We start from the raw sequence: 25,182 nt of genomic DNA, 5'->3' as shown, positions 1-25,182 counted from the left end.
ACCAGACCGTTCTGATGAGGACCAGAGGCAGAGGAAGGGGTCGTGGAGGGCGTGGTAGAGGCCGCAAAGTTAGTCCGTCGCCTGATAATGAAGTAACTAATACAAGTGATACAAATGAGCAAACACAAACTATTAATTCTGACCAACAAAAGCGTAAAACTGAACAGCCAGCTAATGCCGATAACAAGAAGCGCAAAAGAAACAAGCCATTAGAAATATCACAAGAAAAGCAGGATGAGGTGGCAGATTAGTATAGAGAAAACGAACTGCTATAAAACAAAGGTACATGTATTTGTTTGATATAATTGAAAATATAAATACGGAATATAAATGTCAAAAGATTGTAACCCAACCAGTAGATATAGATAAACTTACAGCATGGTCTTCATATTAAAAAATCAATGTGACCGAATTTTTTCTTCTCTTTCAGCTCATTATCAGAACAAAGATACAGCTCTCAAGAATACACGTTGGCAAGCAAAAGCTAATGAGCTAAGGGTAGAGGATTGGAAAAGTCTCAGGACATGGGTTGAGTCAATGAGATCTCAGCTCGGAAGACATACATGAGAAGGAAATAAATCTGGTTCTGGTAGAAAAGAAGATACACCAAGAGACAAATGGATTAAAGAGAAATTTGGCTTCTTGGGTCCCCATATTGCCAGAGTAGAAACCAGAGGAGGAGTAAACGTGTGCATTACATTTTCCTATTACTTAATATTTCAGTCCACCTCTTTGGCCTTTTATTGTTGTTTCCTTTGTTGATTTTCCCGTACCTTTTCTTTTTCAAAATATTTTAGCAAATGGCGGGAATATGGATACACGTGGTTTGATTATACGTAGAAGAAGGTAAACATGCGTAGTAATACGCATCGACACGTAATAGTGCCTAGAATAACGTAATGAAACCAAGTAATGCGTACCATGAAGCGTAATATACCGTACAAAAACCTAATGAAACGTGGCAGGTACGTACTAAAACATAATAACACCTAGTGATTAGAATCAAATACGTTTTAGTACGTATCAGGTATGTTTCTAATACGTATTTCTACGTTCCTTCTACGTTTTACTGCGCTTTTCTACGTTCCTACTACGTTTTTATTTTTAGTCACGTTTGTATTGTGCAGACCAATACATACGGGACCGATCACGTATCATTCCACGCATAGCTACGTATATAGCCGTTTTAAGTACGGATCGATACGATTCGCTACGTTTATTGCCGTTTCGCTACGTTTTAAAACGTAGCAAAACGGGATAGCAGAAACGTGACAGTGTGACTGGGGCTAAAATTTGCAAATCGAAGTCATGTGATCTTTATATTCAAAATCTGATAAAATACCTGAAGTAAAGGTTAATGCTGAAACATTTCGTTTTGTTCAGTATCTTCTTCAGTCCATGACAATCTTTTTTAGCCTAAGACTTATTTCATTGTCCCTAAAGAACGTTATGGTGCGTTGGTGTTTGAAATTTTAGGTTTTGTGTTATTGTCAAATCTTGCAATATTTTGTAATTTAGTGTTGCGTTGTAGTAGTTTTATATTTATGTTTTCGTCATATCTTTATTCTGATGACACGATGGAACATTCAAAATTGTAACTATTGACATAAAACGTAAATGGATAACTGGAAATACATTCGAAAATCAAATGATAAAGATTGAAAAATTTGATATTATAGACTCCCCTGTATGCTAAATTAAAGACATATATTGTTACTGGTTAATCAATTTAACCTGGTAGTTGGAGAAGCGATGCACAGAACGGTATCTGCATCATTTTACATTAATGAGTAATATAAGGGTATATATACCCTTTTGACCTCAATGTGACCCAATTTAAAAACGGGGCCAATAATCCAAAATCTAAATACACTGTTAGATTCAGCATATTAAAGAACCCCAAGAATTTAACACTTTGAAATAAACCCCATGAAAATGGTCAAGAAATTAGCAATTTTTACAAAGAATAATAAAATGCTCCGCAGGGCGCAGCTTGATACGACCGCAGAGGTCGAACCCTGGACAGTTGGGGCAAGTATGGACACAACATTCAAGCTTGATACAGCTCTGAATTTGGATTGTGATTAAATATTTGACACAGCATAGGTTACTGACACAGAATGAATGTGGTCTAAGAACTTAAATTTTTTTTATTAAATTGGACATTCACCTATTATGGTCCAATATCCAAAATCTAAATACATGGTTAGATTCAGCATATCAAAGAACCCCAAGAATTCAATTTTTGATGAAATCAAACAAAGTTTAATTTAGGACCCTTTTGACCTCAATGTGGACAAAGTTGATAACAGGGCCCAAAAATCAAAAATCTAAATACATGGTTTGATTCAGCATATCAAAGAACCCCATATATTCAATTTTTGTTGAAATCAAACAAAGTTTAATTTTGGACCCCGATTTGGACCAACTTGAAAACTGGGCCCATAATCAAAAATCTAAATACATGTTTAGATTCAGCATATCAAAGAACCCTAGGAATTCAATTTTTGTTAAAATCAAACTAAGTTTAATTTTGAACCCTTTGGACCTTAATGTAGACCAATTTGAAAACGGAACCAAAAATTAAGAATCTAACTACACGGTTAGATTCGGCATATCAAAGAACCCCAAGAATTCAATTTTTTATGAAATCAAACAAAGTTTAATTTAGGACCCTTTTGACCTCAATGTGGACAAAGTTGATAACGGGGCCCAAAAATCAAAAATCTAAATACATGGTTAGATTCAGCATATCAAAGAACCCCATATATTCAATTTTTGTTGAATCAAACAAAGTTTAATTTTGGACCCCGATTTGGACCAACTTGAAAACTGGGCCCATAATCAAAAATCTAAATACATGTTTAGATTCAGCATATCAAAGAACCCTAAGAATTCCATTTTTGTTAAAATCAAACTAAGTTTAATTTTGAACCCTTTGGACCTTAATGTAGACCAATTTGAAAACGGAACCAAAAATTAAGAATCTAACTACACGGTTAGATTCGGCATATCAAAGAACTCCAAGAATTCAATTTTTGATGAAATGAAACAAAGTTTAATTCAGGACCCTTTTGACCTCAATGTGGACAAAGTTGATAACGGGGCCCAAAAATCAAAAATCTAAATACATGGTTAGATTCAGCATATCAAAGAACCCCATATATTCAATTTTTGTTGAATCAAACAAAGTTTAATTTTGGACCCCGATTTGGACCAACTTGAAAACTGGGCCCATAATCAAAAATCTAAATACATGTTTAGATTCAGCATATCAAAGAACCCTAAGAATTCAATTTTTGTTAAAATCAAACTAAGTTTAATTTTGAACCCTTTGGACCTTAATGTAGACCAATTTGAAAACGGAACCAAAAATTAAGAATCTAACTACACGGTTAGATTCGGCATATCAAAGAACCCCAAGAATTCAATTTTTGATGAAATCAAACAAAGTTTAATTTAGGACCCTTTTGACCGCAATGTGGACAAAGTTGATAACGGGGCCCAAAAATCAAAAATCTAAATACATGGTTAGATTCAGCATATCAAAGAACCCCATATATTCAATTTTTGTTGAATCAAACAAAGTTTAATTTTGGACCCCGATTTGGACCAACTTGAAAACTGGGCCCATAATCAAAAATCTAAATACATGTTTAGATTCAGCATATCAAAGAACCCTAAGAATTCCATTTTTGTTAAAATCAAACTAAGTTTAATTTTGAACCCTTTGGACCTTAATGTAGACCAATTTGAAAACGGAACCAAAAATTAAGAATCTAACTACACGGTTAGATTCGGCATATCAAAGAACTCCAAGAATTCAATTTTTGATGAAATGAAACAAAGTTTAATTCAGGACCCTTTTGACCTCAATGTGGACAAAGTTGATAACGGGGCCCAAAAATCAAAAATCTAAATACATGGTTAGATTCAGCATATCAAATAACCCCATATATTCAATTTTTGTTGAATCAAACAAAGTTTAATTTTAGACCCCGATTTGGACCAACTTGAAAACTGGGCCCATAATCAAAAATCTAAATACATGTTTAGATTCAGCATATCAAAGAACCCTAAGAATTCAATTTTTGTTAAAATCAAACTAAGTTTAATTTTGAACCCTTTGGACCTTAATGTAGACCAATTTGAAAACGGAACCAAAAATTTAGAATCTAACTACACGGTTAGATTCGGCATATCAAAGAACCCCAAGAATTCAATTTTTGATGAAATCAAACAAAGTTTAATTTAGGACCCTTTTGACCGCAATGTGGACAAAGTTGATAACGGGGCCCAAAAATCAAAAATCTAAATACATGGTTAGATTCAGCATATCAAAGAACCCCATATATTCAATTTTTGTTGAATCAAACAAAGTTTAATTTTGGACCCCGATTTGGACCAACTTGAAAACTGGGCCCATAATCGAAAATCTAAATACATGTTTAGATTCAGCATATCAAAGAACCCTAAGAATTCCATTTTTGTTAAAATCAAACTAAGTTTAATTTTGAACCCTTTGGACCTTAATGTAGACCAATTTGAAAACGGAACCAAAAATTAAGAATCTAACTACACGGTTAGATTCGGCATATCAAAGAACTCCAAGAATTCAATTTTTGATGAAATGAAACAAAGTTTAATTCAGGACCCTTTTGACCTCAATGTGGACAAAGTTGATAACGGGGCCCAAAAATCAAAAATCTAAATACATGGTTAGATTCAGCATATCAAAGAACCCCATATATTCAATTTTTGTTGAATCAAACAAAGTTTAATTTTGGACCCCGATTTGGACCAACTTGAAAACTGGGCCCATAATCAAAAATCTAAATACATGTTTAGATTCAGCATATCAAAGAACCCTAAGAATTCAATTTTTGTTAAAATCAAACTAAGTTTAATTTTGAACCCTTTGGACCTTAATGTAGACCAATTTGAAAACGGAACCAAAAATTAAGAATCTAACTACACGGTTAGATTCGGCATATCAAAGAACCCCAAGAATTCAATTTTTGATGAAATCAAACAAAGTTTAATTTAGGACCCTTTTGACCGCAATGTGGACAAAGTTGATAACGGGGCCCAAAAATCAAAAATCTAAATACATGGTTAGATTCAGCATATCAAAGAACCCCATATATTCAATTTTTGTTGAATCAAACAAAGTTTAATTTTGGACCCCGATTTGGACCAACTTGAAAACTGGGCCCATAATCAAAAATCTAAATACATGTTTAGATTCAGCATATCAAAGAACCCTAAGAATTCCATTTTTGTTAAAATCAAACTAAGTTTAATTTTGAACCCTTTGGACCTTAATGTAGACCAATTTGAAAACGGAACCAAAAATTAAGAATCTAACTACACGGTTAGATTCGGCATATCAAAGAACTCCAAGAATTCAATTTTTGATGAAATGAAACAAAGTTTAATTCAGGACCCTTTTGACCTCAATGTGGACAAAGTTGATAACGGGGCCCAAAAATCAAAAATCTAAATACATGGTTAGATTCAGCATATCAAATAACCCCATATATTCAATTTTTGTTGAATCAAACAAAGTTTAATTTTAGACCCCGATTTGGACCAACTTGAAAACTGGGCCCATAATCAAAAATCTAAATACATGTTTAGATTCAGCATATCAAAGAACCCTAAGAATTCAATTTTTGTTAAAATCAAACTAAGTTTAATTTTGAACCCTTTGGACCTTAATGTAGACCAATTTGAAAACGGAACCAAAAATTTAGAATCTAACTACACGGTTAGATTCGGCATATCAAAGAACCCCAAGAATTCAATTTTTGATGAAATCAAACAAAGTTTAATTTAGGACCCTTTTGACCGCAATGTGGACAAAGTTGATAACGGGGCCCAAAAATCAAAAATCTAAATACATGGTTAGATTCAGCATATCAAAGAACCCCATATATTCAATTTTTGTTGAATCAAACAAAGTTTAATTTTGGACCCCGATTTGGACCAACTTGAAAACTGGGCCCATAATCGAAAATCTAAATACATGTTTAGATTCAGCATATCAAAGAACCCTAAGAATTCCATTTTTGTTAAAATCAAACTAAGTTTAATTTTGAACCCTTTGGACCTTAATGTAGACCAATTTGAAAACGGAACCAAAAATTAAGAATCTAACTACACGGTTAGATTCGGCATATCAAAGAACTCCAAGAATTCAATTTTTGATGAAATGAAACAAAGTTTAATTCAGGACCCTTTTGACCTCAATGTGGACAAAGTTGATAACGGGGCCCAAAAATCAAAAATCTAAATACATGGTTAGATTCAGCATATCAAAGAACCCCATATATTCAATTTTTGTTGAATCAAACAAAGTTTAATTTTGGACCCCGATTTGGACCAACTTGAAAACTGGGCCCATAATCAAAAATCTAAATACATGTTTAGATTCAGCATATCAAAGAACCCTAAGAATTCAATTTTTGTTAAAATCAAACTAAGTTTAATTTTGAACCCTTTGGACCTTAATGTAGACCAATTTGAAAACGGAACCAAAAATTAAGAATCTAACTACACGGTTAGATTCGGCATATCAAAGAACCCCAAGAATTCAATTTTTGATGAAATCAAACAAAGTTTAATTTAGGACCCTTTTGACCGCAATGTGGACAAAGTTGATAACGGGGCCCAAAAATCAAAAATCTAAATACATGGTTAGATTCAGCATATCAAAGAACCCCATATATTCAATTTTTGTTGAATCAAACAAAGTTTAATTTTGGACCCCGATTTGGACCAACTTGAAAACTGGGCCCATAATCAAAAATCTAAATACATGTTTAGATTCAGCATATCAAAGAACCCTAAGAATTCCATTTTTGTTAAAATCAAACTAAGTTTAATTTTGAACCCTTTGGACCTTAATGTAGACCAATTTGAAAACGGAACCAAAAATTAAGAATCTAACTACACGGTTAGATTCGGCATATCAAAGAACTCCAAGAATTCAATTTTTGATGAAATGAAACAAAGTTTAATTCAGGACCCTTTTGACCTCAATGTGGACAAAGTTGATAACGGGGCCCAAAAATCAAAAATCTAAATACATGGTTAGATTCAGCATATCAAATAACCCCATATATTCAATTTTTGTTGAATCAAACAAAGTTTAATTTTAGACCCCGATTTGGACCAACTTGAAAACTGGGCCCATAATCAAAAATCTAAATACATGTTTAGATTCAGCATATCAAAGAACCCTAAGAATTCAATTTTTGTTAAAATCAAACTAAGTTTAATTTTGAACCCTTTGGACCTTAATGTAGACCAATTTGAAAACGGAACCAAAAATTTAGAATCTAACTACACGGTTAGATTCGGCATATCAAAGAACCCCAAGAATTCAATTTTTGATGAAATCAAACAAAGTTTAATTTAGGACCCTTTTGACCGCAATGTGGACAAAGTTGATAACGGGGCCCAAAAATCAAAAATCTAAATACATGGTTAGATTCAGCATATCAAAGAACCCCATATATTCAATTTTTGTTGAATCAAACAAAGTTTAATTTTGGACCCCGATTTGGACCAACTTGAAAACTGGGCCCATAATCGAAAATCTAAATACATGTTTAGATTCAGCATATCAAAGAACCCTAAGAATTCCATTTTTGTTAAAATCAAACTAAGTTTAATTTTGAACCCTTTGGACCTTAATGTAGACCAATTTGAAAACGGAACCAAAAATTAAGAATCTAACTACACGGTTAGATTCGGCATATCAAAGAACTCCAAGAATTCAATTTTTGATGAAATGAAACAAAGTTTAATTCAGGACCCTTTTGACCTCAATGTGGACAAAGTTGATAACGGGGCCCAAAAATCAAAAATCTAAATACATGGTTAGATTCAGCATATCAAAGAACCCCATATATTCAATTTTTGTTGAATCAAACAAAGTTTAATTTTGGACCCCGATTTGGACCAACTTGAAAACTGGGCCCATAATCAAAAATCTAAATACATGTTTAGATTCAGCATATCAAAGAACCCTAAGAATTCAATTTTTGTTAAAATCAAACTAAGTTTAATTTTGAACCCTTTGGACCTTAATGTAGACCAATTTGAAAACGGAACCAAAAATTAAGAATCTAAATACACGGTTAGATTCGGCATATCAAAGAACCCCAATAATTCAATTTTTGATGAAATCAAACAAAGTTTAATTTTGGACCCTTTGGACCTCAATGTTGACCAATTTAAAATCGGGGCCCAAAATCCAAAAACTTAATACACGGTTAGATTCAGCATATTAAAGAACCCCGAGAATTCAAGAATAAAACCCCATTGAAATAGGTCAAGAAATAAGCAATTAATACTGTGCAATTGAATATTTCTTGCTATTGCGCAATACTGTACAATTGACAATTTCTTGCTATTGCGCAATATTGTGCTATTGGATATTTCTTGCTATTGCGCAATACTGTGCAATTGAAGATTTCTTGCTATTGCGCAATACTGTGCAATGAAAGATTTCTTGCTATTGTGCAATACTGTGCAATTGAAAATTTCTTGCTATTGGACAATACTTATTATATAATAATTTACACATCCTGTTTGGTGTGTATCTCCTACCATATCATTATTATTTGCTTTTAAATATAAATCAGAAATAACCAACTTAAAATGGAAAATTTTAAAAGAAAAAAAAGGGAAAAAAAGAAAAAAAAGGAAAAAAAAAAATCCCCCCCCCAATTTTTTGAAACCCCTTATGATTCATCACCCCCAAACTCAATCCCAGCCTTCCCTTTGTGGTATGGTACCTTGCAGTACAATTTCAGAGAGATCCATACACTTGAACACAAGTTATTGTATGGAAACTATAAAAATGCTATTTTTGGCCCCTTTTTGGCCCCTTATTCCTAAATGTTTTGGGCAATTACCCCCAAACTCAATTCCAGCTTTCCCTTTGTGATATGGAACCTTGTAGTTCAATTTCAGAAAGATCCATACACTTACACACAAGTTATTATCATGAAACTAGAAAAATGCTTGTTTTTTGCCCCTTTTTTGGCCCCTAATTCCTAAAATTTTGAGGCAATTACCCCCAAAACCAATCCCAGCATTCCCTTTGTGATATGGAACCTTGTGGTACAATGTCAGAGAGATCCATACACTAACACACAAGTTATGTCTGGAAGTTACAAAAATGCTTATTTTTGGCCCCTTTTTGGCCCCTAATTCCTTAACTGTTGGTACCATAACCCCCAAAATCAATCCCAACCTTCCTTTTGTGGTATTGAACCTTATGGTAAAATTTCACGGAGATCCATTCACTTCAACTAAAGTTAGAGTGCGAAAACCAATGTGTCTTCGGACGACGCCGGACGACGACGACGACGACGACGACGACGACGACGCCAACGTCATACCAATATACGACCAAAAAAATTTTAATGTTTGCGGTCGTATAAAAAACGTATTGTTTTTTGCCACTTTTTTCAAAACGGTTAGAGCCATAACACCAAAAATCAATCCCAACTTTCCTTTTTTAGTATGGAACCTAGTGGTACAATTTCATAGAGATCTATAGACTTAAACTCAAGTTATTGTCCGGAAACCAGAAAATCCTTGGGTTTTTTATGTGCCCCTTTTGGGTTCTTAATTCCTAAGCAGTTTGAGCCACAACCCATAAAATCAATCTCAACTATCCTTTTGAGGTATGGAGTCTGTTTTACAATTTCATAGAGATCCATACACTTCAAAACAAGTTATTGTCCTGCAAAACCAGATAAACGATTTTTTTTTGGTTCTTTATTCTTAACAGGTAAGACAAGATCCCCCAAAATCAATCCCAACCTTCCTTTTGTGGTATGGAATCTTGTGGTAAATTCCATAGAGATCCATACACTTATACTGAAGCAAATGTCTGGAAACCAAATGTCTTCAGACGACGACGACAACGTCATACCTTAATAAAATGTTCCGCTGGGCGCAGCTTGATACAAACGCAGAGGTCGAACCCTGAACAGTTGGGGCAGGTATGGACACAACATTCAAGCTAGATACAGCACTGAATTTGGATTGTGATTAAATATTTGACACAGCATAGGTTTCTGACACAGAATGAATGTGGTCTAAGACTTAAAAAAAATTAATTTACCTATTCAAACCATATCATTATTATTTGCTTTAATATATATATCAGAAATAACCAATTTGAAATGGAAAATTTTAAAGAAAAAAAAATCCCCCCTCAAATTTTTTGAACCCCCTTATGATTCATCACTCTCAAACTCAATCCCAGCATTCCCTTTGTGGTATGGTACCTTGCAGTACAATTTCAGAGAGATCCGTACACTTGAACACAAGTTATTGTCTGGAAACTAGAAAAAACCTTGTTTTTGGCCCCTTTTTGGCCCCAAATTCCTAAACTTTTAGGGCAATTACCCCCAAACTCAAACCCAGCTTTCCCTTTGTGATATGGAACCTTGTAGTACAATTTCATAAAGATCCATACACTTACACACAAGTTATTGTCCTTAAACTAGAAAAATGCTTGTTTTTTTCCCTTTTTGGCCCCTAATTCCTAAAATTTTGAGGCAATTACCCCCAAAATCAATCCCAGCCTTCCCTTTGTGGTATGGTACCTTGCAGTACAATTTCAGAGAGATCCATACACTTGAACACAAGTTATTGTCTGGAAACTAGAAAAATGCTTATTTTTTGCACCTTTTCGGCCCCTTATTCCTAAACGTTTCGAGCAATTACCACCAAACTCAATTCCAGCTTTTCTTTTGTGATATGGAACCTTGTAGTACAATTTCAGAAAGATCCATACACTTACACACAAGTTATCGTCATGAAACTAGAAAAATGCTTTTTTTCCCTCTTTTTGTTGCCCCTAATTCCTAAAATTTGGAGGCAATTACCCCCAAAATCAATCCCAGCATTCCCTTTGTGATATGGAACCTTGTGGTACAATGTCAGAGAGATCAATACACTAACACACAAGTTATGTCTGGAAGTTACAAAAATGCTTATTTTTGGCCCCTTTTTGGCCCCTAATTCCTTAACAATTGGTACCATAACCCCAAAATCAATCTCAACCTTGCTTTTGTGGAATTGAACCTTATGGTAAAATTTCATAGAGATCCATTCACTTAAACTAAAGTTAGAGTGCGAAAACCAATGTGTCTTCGGACGACGACCACGACGACGACGACGCCAACGTCATACCAATATACGACCGCAATATAAAAATGTGATCTTTTTCCGTAATATGCAAAATTTCTTTCCATTTTTTTGGTGATTTTATTGGTTTTTCACGATAAATAGACACAAATAATTTATAAAAAAATGGGCATGATTTTGGATTAGTTTTCAAATACTCAAAATTATCACAAGTAATGTTGATCCTTTCACAGTTTTCGTTTATAGAAGTGGTCATTCCAACTTCTAAGGATCATAATTATGATATACACCATAGAACTTGTTTTAATGTCAAATGTTTCTTGAAATTGATTAAAAGAGAGAAAATCATTGTTTGTAGACCAGAACTTCAGGAGAACTTTTTAAAAATATATAGGGACTGTTTTAATGAATTGGTATCATCATCTAAAGTTAAGGTTCAGTCATCTGCCAAACAATCAGTAAATAATAGGGATGTCAACGAGTACTCGAGTATCGATCAGTAGTACCGAGTATCGAATACCAAAATAGTGCTCGACTAATCGGTGTCCTTTGGGATATTGTCCCCGTTTTGAAGGATGTTTCTAATGTAACAACGTATATGTCTACTGAACAGCACATTTCCACTTCGCAAATCTACCCTATCGTGTGTGGATTACTGAAGAAAAGTTTGAATGCCAGTGATACCGACAACTCAGTTGTTCGTAAAGTTAAAAGTACACTTACTGACGAAATTAAACGGCGATTTAAACCCACCGAAGATGATATTAGAAACCAAACACCAATTGTGGCATCTATCTTGGATCCTCGTTATAAACGCTTAACCTTTCTGGACAAAAAGCAACGTAAAACAGCAGAGGATGCATTGGAGTCAAAGCTAGATGACATTCCGTTAAACAAAATATCAGTATCTTCAAACATTTCTCAGGATTGCAATGATGACGAACCAAAACCGAAACGACAACGAAGACCCAGTGCAATTGATTTCCTAATTCACGAATCTCCGGAAAAATCAGAAATGGATAACGATGAACTTAATTCTTATCTCGCTGAAAAACTCAGCCCCGAGACAAATCCGTTACAGCTTCAAATGAGAACAGTTACCCTAGGCTAACAATTCTTGCAAAGCGTATATTAGCCATTCCCGCAACATCGGTACCGTCCGAAAGAATTTTTCATAAGTAGGATTGTTAGTAACAAGATTACGAAACCGACTCTCACCAGAAATAGTGGACAAAATAATATTTCTGAATAAGAACAAATGCATACCCCGTAGTGACCCTCAGCGACTTCTAATCGTCTCACCTTTGTAAATATGTTTTCTTTACGATTGAGGAATGTAACTGTTGTGTGATCATGTGTGACTTTGTAATAATTGATGTTCAATTCGTATTTATTAAATTGTTTTTTAGATCATTGTTTACTTAATTACTTCATTTAATAAATGATCTATTAATTCTAGTCTCACATAATTAGGGGGATTAAAGTAAATTAGACAACGACTGACAAATCGTAAAATGTGTAACTTATGTAATTTTACAAATCTGTATTTTACTGAGCGAGTACTCGAGTATCGTTCGATAAAACCAACGAGTACTCGAGTATTTATTTCTAACCGAGTTGACATCCCTAGTAAATAACCATTTAAGAGCAATAACTCCTAAATGGAGTGCACTGAAAATTTCAGCTAAGTAAATTATTTTAGATCTTGTCATGGTCATTGGTTTTTTGTTTGTTTGAAGTCTCTTTAGCTACATGTACCAAAGTTTTTGTCCAAAACACAAAAAATGGTTAACATCTTTAAGGATATCAACTGTAAGGAGTTGACTGGCGATTTGGTCATGCTGACTTATTAATATATGTAGTTTTACAATTTCGTTTTTTTTATAACTTATTCGTAGATCTGGTTATTTTTTGCTATTTATTATCTGGGTCATTTAAAAGAAAATGTCGAATTTTGAAATTTTGAAACTGATTTAAAGTTACCAATTCAAACAACCCTCTTCATAAGCAAATCAAAACAAACAGTACTTTAATGGAACAACATATTAAAAGATGCAATCTTGATAATGTCATACAAGAATATATTGAAACATTTTTTGATAGGTGGTGCATTATTTTGTCTCTCCCGTTACCATGTTCAAAAGAAATTTCAGGTTATTTAGAAAAGGTTTCGATTTTTTTTTAATCTTGACTGTTTTTCATAGCCAATAAGATGGTTTTTAAGAGTAAAAACTTCTATATATTTTCATTCTGTGAAATGATAGATTATTTGTCAATTTTCCATGTTGTACTGAAAAATGCCTCTAAAAATTGGCTTTCAAAGGTTATAAAATAACCACCAGAAATGCAAGTCTTAGATAGCAATTCATAAATGTTCAGCATTTTTTTCTCTTTCTAATAAACCAAACATCCAGTAATTCCCTCGCATGTTGGTTTACTTTTGTCTTTATTTTATTGGTAACAGGAACGTACGTTAATGACATATCACCATATTAAGTTCTATCCTGCTACCCTTTTTGTCTATCCTGTTACCGATAGCAGTATTGCATCTGCAAATGCTAAGTTGCGAAGATTAAGATGTTAAAATCTTTAGATGAGTTCAAACAATGACACATTTCATTATGTGTACAGCTATATGTAATTATAAACTTTTTAAAGACGTTTCTGTCAAATATTGTCTATCCTGTTACTGTAACCATAGTAACAGGCGTAAATTCTACAAATTTTCATTTAACCACTTACAACTGCATTTTCCTTTAGAAATAAAAAAAATTAGCATAGGTGTATGGAAAATTACACATTTTTTGAAAATGACCCATCTGTCTATAATAGTTCTCAATATAATAGACGAAAACGTAAAAGAATGGTAAAAATCGATTTGAAATCAAAATTCTTATTATTGTGCACCAGTGGGGAGGGTTAATTGAATATCTAATTTAATATTACAAATTTAACTATCTTAATTTTCGAAACAATAAATATTCATGACGTTTCCTGAGTGACGGAACTGAAAGTCATGATTTTGTGGACTTAGATTTACTTCATTTTGTGGAGTGTTGTGTTTGCGAGACCACGTTCATGACATATTTACTCATAAATAAGTCTGTAAAATATAAAAGTAACTTACTTGGATAATATTTGTCTTGTATTTTAAGAACAAAATACACGCATACTCCTATCCCCACAACTAGGAAGTAAAACAATTTAACATATAAAGGGAAACAACAATGAATACACCTGCATATTTTCTGATACTTAACGGTGATCGCCCTTGAGCTGCACCGTTTCTTTGCAGAGCGAGTGACAAACATAAACAAATAATCTAAAAATGAAAAAAAGAAATAGCTAGCAAAATTTTTCTGAACCAAATAATTTGTTTTACCGTCCTGAACCTACTTACATGTTTAAATCGTCAGTAGTCTTCGATCATTCCTTTTGTAATTTTGATGGAAAATCTTTGGGGTTTTATATTTCAGTATTCGTTAAATATTAGGTATTTTTTTTCTCTTTTCATTCACCAGATGTTTGTCATTCAAAGCAATGGCTGAAATGAATCTAGAGTGGGTGACGCATATTCGCCGCAAAATTCGTTCATTTCCACCTACATCCGACCTACATTCGAATATTTTAAACTTTTTATGTAGGTTTCAGAAAGTTTACTGTATGAAAAAAATGTTTGCTAAAGGAATTCTCTTCAAAATATTGTTTAAATGTTTTAAAAATGAACGCAAATTCAAGAGGAAATCAAGTTGTTCTTGTACCATGGGGGACACATTTTCGCCGCAAATGTATGATATGACCATCCTCATTATCCTTGTATATTATAAAAACAATTGTTTGCAATTACATCAATTAGCTTGAGAGATCATTCCTATACGATTTTTTTAACAAATATTTACTTTATGACTGCGCATGTGTGCCATATAAATCTTACATAGTTGCCAAAATCGTTCAAAAACACCTGCGTATTTCTTTATATGTGCGAATAACATTGGAAATGGGGTAAAGAGGAATATCAACAGTTCGAACATTATAAACAGCGTTTAGCATCTATTTAGGCAAGTATTTGGTAAAGGCACACGAAATTTACAGACAAAATTGCAAAAACGGCGAAAATGTGTCCACGGCGAATATGCGCCACCCACTCTAAGTGGAGCAATATCAAAATTGAGACTGGGGATAAAATGATCAACGGTTGGTTTGTTGTGTGTATATATCAATGTGTTCCATGTTAAATCTGTAGTTAGTTCCAATTTTGAGAAGCTTAAAATAGTTTGTATACCATATATTTTTTATAATGTAAAGTATTCTATAAGTTCTGTAGATTATACTATTTATAAGGCATTTATACAATAGTAATAAGTATAATTTATGAACACTAGGTGCCATGCTAACACTTCAAAATTGTCATACAATCTCATCAGCATCATATTATAAGGTTACGTTTTATAGACATGAATAATATTGTCAAACCTTCATGGAATTTTAGGAAATTTAACAAAAGTTGTTCATGATGAAAAGGTATTCTCTTTTGATTGTGGCCTGTTATCTATTTCTTGCATGAAGAGATATTTCTCGTATCACACTACACGGAGTGTGATACGAAATAGTGATACGAGAACTGCGTTAATTTGATTGGCTTATCCAGCATCATGAGACTTATTTACGACATTTCCTTTGTCATTGACGACTTTCAAAGGTTAAGACGATGTACATTTCGTCCATGGCAACGGACATATGTGATTTCTTCAATAATATACAAAACACTCACACTTTTCACCTGAAAATCTTCTTATTGTCATATTTTATTAAATTCTGAAGCGTACAAAAAGTTTTAAAATGTCTGATGTTAAAGTTTGACTCCGGAACAAGACGTATGACGTCATACAGGTAAGTGCGGAATTTTTAGTTTAACACAGTGAGAGTGTTGACCATAAGAGAAATAGGTTTAACAACTCTTGATAATTGGATATCGCTTGATATAAACTCTCGTTATATAATTTAAATAGTAATAATAAACTCGCCGAGGCTCGTTTATTATCATATTGAAATTAAATAACTCGAGTTGATATCAAGCGATATCCAATTATCACTCGTTATGAAACCTATAAGTATCCAACATTTATTATATCCTTTTTTCTATTTTCTGTTTTTTATATTAATTAATGGACTTGTGCAGTTATCAATAAGAAACTGTAAAGTGTTTTCGGGTATCAATTACAAAGTCAAACCTCCATGCAATTTTACAAATCCTTGATATATAATTCATGTAATTTTTTAGTTCTCAAATTTTATATATTAGCTAATTTCTATATGCGCCTTGTCATAATGGTTTTATTTTTCAATACTTTTTGACGTGTACCACTAGTTCATAAGGATATCTAGAAACAATATTAAGGTGGCTCAAATTAAGGAAATCTTTTCAGGACATAACGTTTATATTTATTTGCATTTATCTTTTTCCAGAGGTTTAATATACCGCAAAAGTATCAAGATGTCACTAAGGAACAAATATCTGATTAAAGTCTCCTCCTACTTGAAGTCTGCCTCAGAAAGAACTGGAGATGGCGGAAGAAAGCTGTTGACAGACACGAAGGACAAAAGAGAAAAAAATAACAACTGAATTAATAAAATAAATCTCGAATCACAAGCAAATATTATGTTTTACATTATGGTTTGTAAAAATTGCTTTCTGAAGGGGGATAAAGTGTCTGCGTCATAATTTTTATGCAAACTATGTAATGATATTCGTTGAATCATGTGTATTTAGTAATTGAGAACAAGAAATACTACAAGTAGGAATAACTGAAATGACGTTGTGTGTCCACTTGTATAATGAAAACGACAATTATGACACACACACCATCAATTTAGCTATTCATACTTGTAGTTTTTCTTGTTCTCCTTAACTAAATACACATGATTCAAAAAAATTCACAGGAACTGCCAAATATATTGAGCAGTACAGTAGATGACAACAACTACTGACTTTACTGAGAAATTAGACATAAAAGCCATCAACGATGTTAAGGTATGCACATTAAGGTCTAGATTATTGACTTTGCACAAGCATTGAATGTTGTGTCAGTAACAGTTTATGCATGTATTTAGAGGTCTTCCATTTAGAATATCAATCGGGTTGATATATGTCTTGAAAATAAAAGTAGTATCAAATTGCCGGTTCTGCCACAAATCTATTTTAAGTAGAAATATAGCATAAAAATGATAAAAAACGAAAAAAAAAAACACTAAAAAATGTGAATGAATGACATACGACAAAAAAAAAATCTATTATTTTTTTTTTTACACAAAACCCAAACACCTTAAAAGGATGTAATCCTAGGGTAAATACAAATATGTCTTTTGTTCAAAATATGGATGAACTCAGAAGTTCAAAAATCGTAGACAACGAATTTATTAATGATAATGTTTTTGAGGAAAAGGCAAAGGACCAGAGCCGTGAAACCCTAAAATGGAAGGAACTCCCAATCGGAGTGATTTATGAAATCCTGGAAGTGGTAGAAGTAGATCGGAAGTTTGGGAGGAGTAAGATCCTCACTTTGAAAAACAGAGAAGGAGAAACGACAAGGGTGTGGGCTTGCAGTATACTGAACAGAGAGATGGAACCCTTGGAAGGAGCCTTTGTGAGAAGTACAGGCTTAGAAGACAGCAAAAAGACCAAACAGGAGTACTTTTCTTGCAACCTTGTGAGAAAGTAAGTCAAAAAAAAAAAAAAAAAAAAAAAAAAAAAAAAAATAATGGGCCGGCCGGGGTACAAAATTTTTTTTCCGATCCGACATTTTTGCCGGATTGGAAAAGTTTTTTTTTTATGCTTGAAACGGAGCACATCATGAAGTGAAGCGGAATGGAGCACATCGTGAAACGATGTGTGGAGTGAAGTGTAACGGAATGATGTGTGACGTTTTTTTACTGCGCATGCGTAGTAAGAAGAAAAATGAAAATAACTTAAAGGGAAGCATTAGGAGAGGTAATAAGAAATATGGCATCATTACAAAAAATGAGTGCTGAGGAATAACCAAATGTCTGCGGGGCCAAATTGAAGAGGAAAGATGGGCACTGTCAGAACAAACCAAGGGAAGATGGGAAATGTTGGAGGCACAGAAGGCAGTTCAACCATGATAATGATGATGGGTTTATTAGTAATGGTAAACTACAGATTAACAAAACCATCAAGGAATTGCGACAAATTGCTAGGGAAGGGGACTTAAAAGGTTATAGTAGATTGTCGAAAATCAACCTGGTAAACCTCATTGAGAACAAAACAAACCAAAGATTCAAGCGTGAAGAGGTTTTTACCATGAAACAGTTGAAAGCACTCGCCAAAAGGCGGAAGATTCATAACTATTACAGACTAACAAAGAAAAATTTAAGTACCCTAATCATCAATAATATCGAGAATGCTTCCATTGATGAAGAACTAGAAATAACGGACGGACGTGATGCATTGAATGGTGTATTTGGCACAGTGAAAATTGGATCCAAAAAGAAAAATGATGTGAATACATTTTTGAAGCTGTGTCGAAGCACCATCATTAGCAAGATACAAGGGGCGTTGACCAAGAAAAAAGGGTTGAAAGTGGATTTGGTTTTAATAGTTGAAATGATGAAACCAAGCACTAAATCACCTGATGAACCCAAAATAACGGAACCCTGTTTTAGATCCTTGCAGATGACCATTCTCGAGGCAACAGACCTTGAGCAGGAAATTGATGACGCGGTCGAAAAGATCAAAGAAAAAATGTCTAAATATCAACGCGAAGGCAGTGGGTGGGTGTTTTGTCAAATCAAACGGTTAGATATTAAATTTAGTAAGTTCAAACCGCTAGCCGGAAGTTCATTCATAGCACTCCCAAAACAACTATTGCTAAAGAAGGCAATAATCAACGTAAAAAATACGGATGAGCAATGTTTTAAGTGGGCTGTTCTTTCAGCACTTCATCATAATGAGGTAGATCAGAAACAGACCGACCGGGTGAAACAATACGAGAAATGGACTGACGAACTCGACTTTAAAGGCATTGAATTTCCAGTGTCACTCAAAGCAATTGATAAGTTTGAAAAGCTTAACCCAAGCATCAATGTGAATGTGTTAGGTTACAAGATTACCCAGGATAAGGTTACCAAGAAACGCGAGCTGGAAGTTTTTCCCTCAAGAATATCAAAAAACAAGTGTGCAAATATGGTAGACCTCATGTTACTGACAAATGACGATAAGGAGGGTGAAAAACAGGAGCATTATTGCTGGGTGAAGAGTTTATCGCGACATTTAGGATTACAAGTATCGTCAAATAGTCATGAGCTTTTCTTCTGTCGTAGGTGTTTCAATCATTTTACCAGACAAGACATTCTGGATGATCATCTTGACTATTGCAGTCAGAACGAAGCGGTAAAAATAGAACTGCCAGAGCCAGGGACCTTCACACAATTCGACAGTTACAACCGTGCAATGAGAGTTCCATTTGCCATTTATGCAGATTTTGAATGTTTTGTGGAGAAAATCGACACATGCCAGCCCAACTCATCAAAACCATACACGAAACAATATCAACATCATGAACCATCAGGATACTGTTATTATGTGAAATATGAACATGGACAATATAAATCACCGGTCTTATACCAAGGGCCTGATGTGGCTAAGAAATTCGTCAGAGAAATGGAGAAAGAGATGTGGGCGATTTACAATATTTACCAAGATAAGAAAGACATGGTGATGACTGAGGAAGACAAGAAAAGACATGAATCCAGCATGACCTGTCATATCTGTAGTAAAGAGCTCGATGGGGACACGGTTCGAGATCATGATCATATCACAGGTAAGTATCGTGGTGCTGCACATAATGAATGTAATTTAGCATTTCAACTTCCAAAATTTATCCCCATTGTATTTCACATAATCTGAGCGGGTATGATGCGCATTTGTTTGTTAAAGAGCTAGGATTTAACGGTGGGCAAATTAACTGCATCCCCAATACAGATGAGAAATACATCAGTTTCTCGAAGAAAGTGGGATCAATGGAGATGAGATTTATTGATTCATGTAGATTCATGCTAAACTCAGTAGACACCTTGGTAAAGAATTTGATGAAGGACCAATTCAAGAACACTCGAGAGGTGTTCAGCAAATGTTCACTGGATCCTGAATTATACCGAGTGATACCTGCTAAGTCTAAGAATGAGCGAAAAATTACGTTGCGAGAAGTAATTGACGCCCGTAAACTGGAATATATCGTATCACACCCTGATGATTTTCAGCTGGGAAGTCGACACATCAACGGAAAAAAGATAGACAAAAACGGTCAGCTAACACTTTTGAAAAATTATTTGGGACAGGTGAATGGGAAAGGTGAAAGGCTAATGAACTATTATCAATTAAATAAGTTTGGAAGGTATTGGACTGAAGGTGACATAGGTATTCAAAACATGAGCAGAAAGATCAGACATACATTATGTCAAGACTTTATGTATGACATTGATATGAAGAATGCTCACCCTACACTACTATCCTGGTACTGCCATGACAATGGAATCAACTGTACAGGACTTCATGCTTACATTGCGAACAGGGAAGAGTATATGGCAGATTGGATGATGCGCACAGGAAACACACGAGATGAAGTTAAGGCACATTTACTGGCAATTATTAATGGAAGAAAGGTTAAGCTAGAGTCTAAGGATCCAAAATGGTACAAAGAATTTTATAATGGAATGAGATATATTAGTGACTCGATTGTTAAGTTGAGACCTGACCTTTATGAGCTGGCAAAAAAGTCAAAGAAACGTAAAGGCACTGATTACAACATTGAAGGAACCACGGTGAATTATGTGATGTGTAGTTTGGAAAACAAAGCTCTTATGACTGCGTTTGATTATTTGACAGAGCAAGGTATTGAAGTTGGATCACTTGTGTTTGATGGTCTTATGATTTACAAGAACAATGTGTCATCAGAACGACTTTTCGAGATACTTGCTGGGTGCTCACAAAATGTCAAAGAGGTTATAGGATGTGATATCACCTTTACCAACAAAGTCATGGATGAAGGTTATGATATACCAAAGGATAAGTTGTTTAATTCAGTGAAAGGAGATTTTCATGAACACTATGAACTACTTTTGCGAAAAGGGGTATATCCTTATGAATACATGGACAGTCCAGAGAAATTAATGGAGACTAAACTACCTCCCAAAGAGGAATTTTACAGTAGACTTACTGGTGAGGATATTGAAGATGATGACTATGAATACGCTCAAAAAATATGGAAAACGTTCGAGTGTAAGACAATGGGAGACTTTCACAATTTGTATTTACTAACTGATGTGATGTTATTGACGGATGTTATGGAAAATTTTAGAGATGTTTGTATAAAAAATTACCAACTAGACCCTATGTGGTATTACACATCACCAGGATTGGCCTATGATGCAGCATTAAAAATGACAGGAGTTAAATTGGAATTGCTGTCTGATCCCGACATGTTGCTTATGTTTGAGAGAGCTACTAGAGGAGGAGTGGCTATGATAACCCACCGACATGGCAAGGCCAACAATCCCTACATGAGTGATTATGACAAAATGCAAGCAACTAAATATTTAACTTATTTGGATGCTAATAATCTTTATGGGTATGCTATGTCACAACCTTTGCCTAAAGGGAAGTTTGAGTGGATTGATTCCAAAGAAATTGAAAACATTTTAAACCATGCGGATGATCATAAGACTGGTTACATGATTGAATGTGACCTTGAGTACCCTCAAGAATTACATGACGAGCATAATGATTATCCATTAGCACCTGAAATTATGGTAATTAACAAGGTACCTAAATTAATTCCATCTTTAAATAATCGTACTAAATATGTGCTTCATTATAGGAATCTTAAACAAAATCTATCATTGGGAATGAAATTAACCAAAGTTCATCGCATTATTGGTTTTGAACAATCTCCATGGCTTAAACAATATATAGATCTTAATACTAACCTTCGTGCCAAAGCCAATACTGATTCTGAGAAAGATTTTTTCAAACTAATGAACAATTCAGTATTTGGCAAAACCATGGAAAATATTCGCAAAAGGATTGATGTTAAACTTGTGACAACGGAAAAACAAGCATTGAAACTTGTAGCCAAACCTAATTTTGATCGTAGGGTTAATTTTAGTGAAAAATTAGTTGCAATACATATGAAAAAGACAAAGCTTAAGTCCAACAAGCCAGTATATTTAGGAAGTTGCATCTTAGATTTGTCAAAGTCCTTGATGTATGATTTCCACTACAATTTTATGCGAAAAAAATATGGTGATAATGCCAAACTCTTATGTACCGATACCGACAGTTTGGCTTATGAAATTCAAACAGAGGATTTTTACAAGGATATTACCCCATATGTCCAGGACAAATTTGACACATCCAATTTTCCAACAGAACATCCTTTGGGAATTCCAACAGGAGTGAACAAGAAAAATCGTTGGTATGTTTAAGGATGAATGTGGTGGAAAAATAATGACGGAATTTGTAGGTCTTCGAGCAAAAATGTATGCATTTAAGGTAGGTGAGGAAGTAACCAAGAGGGCTAAAGGAGTTAAAAAGAATGTCATTAAGAATGGTATTAACTTTGATGAATACAAGCGATGTCTTAACACACAAGAAGTATGTAAATCAATGAACATTATTAGAAGTCGCCTTCACAATATTTTCACTGAAGAATTCAACAAGGTTGCACTCTCAGCTAAGGATGACAAGCGATGTATATTGCAAGATGGAATAAGCACACTATCCTATGGACATTACAAAAAATAAATGAATAAAATTAGTATTCATGGTGTAATTCTTCCAAACAAACCCTTGTCCAACAGTGAACTCGAAAAAGCTGTTAAAAAACTAGGAATTTTAAAGTTTAGAGGTGTGTACATGCGAGATACTTTACCACCTAGCCCGCGCCACATCGAATGTGGAATCTTGAATCACGATAGCTGGGAAGGTCCTGGAACGCATTGGACCTGTTGGTATAAACGTGGGCCGGTAAAGTATTACTTTGACTCCTATGGATTACCACCGCCTGACGAGATGGTGAACTAATTACAGCCTGAAATTTGATATAGCACCGATGAATTACAGCAGCGAGGCTCGGTGGTGTGTGGCCACTTTTTGCCTATTCGTGTCGAAAGTGTTGGCGACTGGAAAATCGCTGGAAGATACAATCTTTTTACTCTATAAATAAATGGACAAGTTTGGATCTCATTTAAGAAAGCGCGCATCCATTTGGCGAATGCTGCAGGATTTGGATATGAACGACAATCGTATTACTAGCCTAGGACATCCTAAGGACAGCTCGGATGCTGTGACAAAACGGTGGGTAACCCAACACATGAAAGATAGTATAAAAGACATCAATGACCTAGAGGCTGCGCTTGAAGCAATTTCGAAAGAGCTCGAGGCGATGAAGAAACAGCTGAATGTTATTGAGAAAGATGTGGCGAAGAGTCTACCGATGACTGGAGGTAAAATGGTTGGTAGTATAGACATGCAGGGGCATTCGATCACTAATCTCCCATTGTCAACAACGGCTAACGAACCTGTGACCAAAGGCTGGTATGCAAAAAACTGGCAAGACTTGGTCAAGAATCTTACCGACAGGGTAAATGATCTTGAAAAGGAGATCAAGGGAGGAAGGTCTCGGCGTGAGCTCGATGCAATAACAAAGGAGGATAAGACGTTGGACTCAATTAAGACAACACTTGAAAACCGTTTTGGGTAAACTATCACAATTTTTCTGGTCCTGAAAAAACAAGACCGGAAAAATTGTTGCTTGTTTATTGTATATCGGATTGCTTGATCCATGAGTTGAAGGTTTTGGGGTATCCTTTCCATTTGACATACATCTCTTTCACACCATTTCGAGTTCGCCGTCGCAAGACCTTCTCAATGCGGTAGAGTTTTTGATCTGTGTGCTGAAGTTCAGGCTCGTAGAAGGATCCCTGGATCTCTTCTTCGTTGAAATCCTTGAGACGATAGGTGGGAGGCTGGGTGTTTAGGACTTGGGAAACGGTAAATACTTCTTCGGTCCAGCGGGGTGTATATCCCTTCTCAAATGTGCCTTTTTTCTTGGAAATTCTAACTTTGTCTCCAACACGAAATCGAGGTGTTTGCATGGGAGGTAAGTCTCCATAGAGGTTCCAAAAACACCTTGACCTCGTGCTGTTTTTGACTTGCGACGGTGGGTGTCATCTTGATGGAACTATGGTTAGTGGTGTTGTACTGATGAACGAGCTTGTCAAGGGCAGGTAGATGGCTGCGTGTGGAGTTGGCTGAAAAGTACTTGAACATTTTCTCCTTCATAGTGCGATTCCAGCGTTCGACAACACTTGACTTTTCCTCATTCTCGGTAGAGTAGAGTTCGATGCCATGCTTCTGGAGGAGCTCCTTCACCTCCTTGTTGTAGAATTCAGTACCTTTGTCTGTCCAGAGTTTTTTTAGGTATACGTGACTTGAACACTGTTTTGAAGGCATCCCTCACTGTCACCCCTTTTTTATTTTGTAGTGGAATCAACCAGCCATACTTTGAAAACACGTCAATAATACTCAAGATGAACTTATTCCTTTTGTTATCACGAGAGAAGGCACTCATATCTACCAAATCAGCTGCCCAAGTCTCATCTACACCACCTACTACCACTCGTCGCTTTGTGAATTTACGTCGGATGGGTTTGTGCAACTCTTCTGCTAATTGGTCCGACCAACGAACTTTTTTTTCCCAACAATAGTCCAAATCGAGCTTTGGTGCCAATAATAGGTTTAACGATGCTGCGATTCATGATTTCACGTGGGGTGGGGTTGGGGATGGCATTAAGGGAAGTTAGCATAGTCTTGTCGCAGATGGAATTTCGAGCAGCTGTGTCCTTGTGCTTAGCATAGCAGAGATCATGGTGATAGGCTGCTTGGTCGACTCGGTTGATCGGTTTTGACCAGGCTTTTGGGGTACCATC

At 34.9% G+C, this 25,182-nt stretch overlaps 2 long non-coding RNA genes across 5 annotated transcripts in view; both read right to left on the bottom strand.

Moving 5' to 3' along the window:
• The window catches only part of LOC127736576 (uncharacterized), a 417,821-nt gene that overhangs the window by 222,480 nt on the left and 170,159 nt on the right, over positions 1-25,182 (bottom strand). The window lies entirely within an intron of this gene.
• On the bottom strand, positions 1,966-7,825 carry LOC127736575 (uncharacterized). Of its 4 annotated transcripts, XR_007999050.1 has the most exons (4): positions 7,697-7,825; positions 6,905-7,300; positions 5,321-5,716; positions 1,966-4,132 (listed from the first exon to the last, which is right to left on the bottom strand). It is a non-coding gene; the product is annotated as an uncharacterized LOC127736575 (long non-coding RNA). The 4 variants fall into 4 exon arrangements; XR_007999051.1 differs by lacking the exon at positions 6,905-7,300; XR_007999048.1 differs by lacking the exon at positions 7,697-7,825 and having other exon boundaries at positions 6,905-7,341.

The sequence above is a fragment of the Mytilus californianus genome, unplaced genomic scaffold (assembly GCF_021869535.1).
Source record: "Mytilus californianus isolate M0D057914Y unplaced genomic scaffold, xbMytCali1.0.p SCAF_33, whole genome shotgun sequence".
Classification (NCBI taxonomy): Eukaryota; Metazoa; Mollusca; class Bivalvia; order Mytilida; family Mytilidae; genus Mytilus; species Mytilus californianus.
This window is presented reverse-complemented; position numbering and strand designations above follow the sequence as displayed.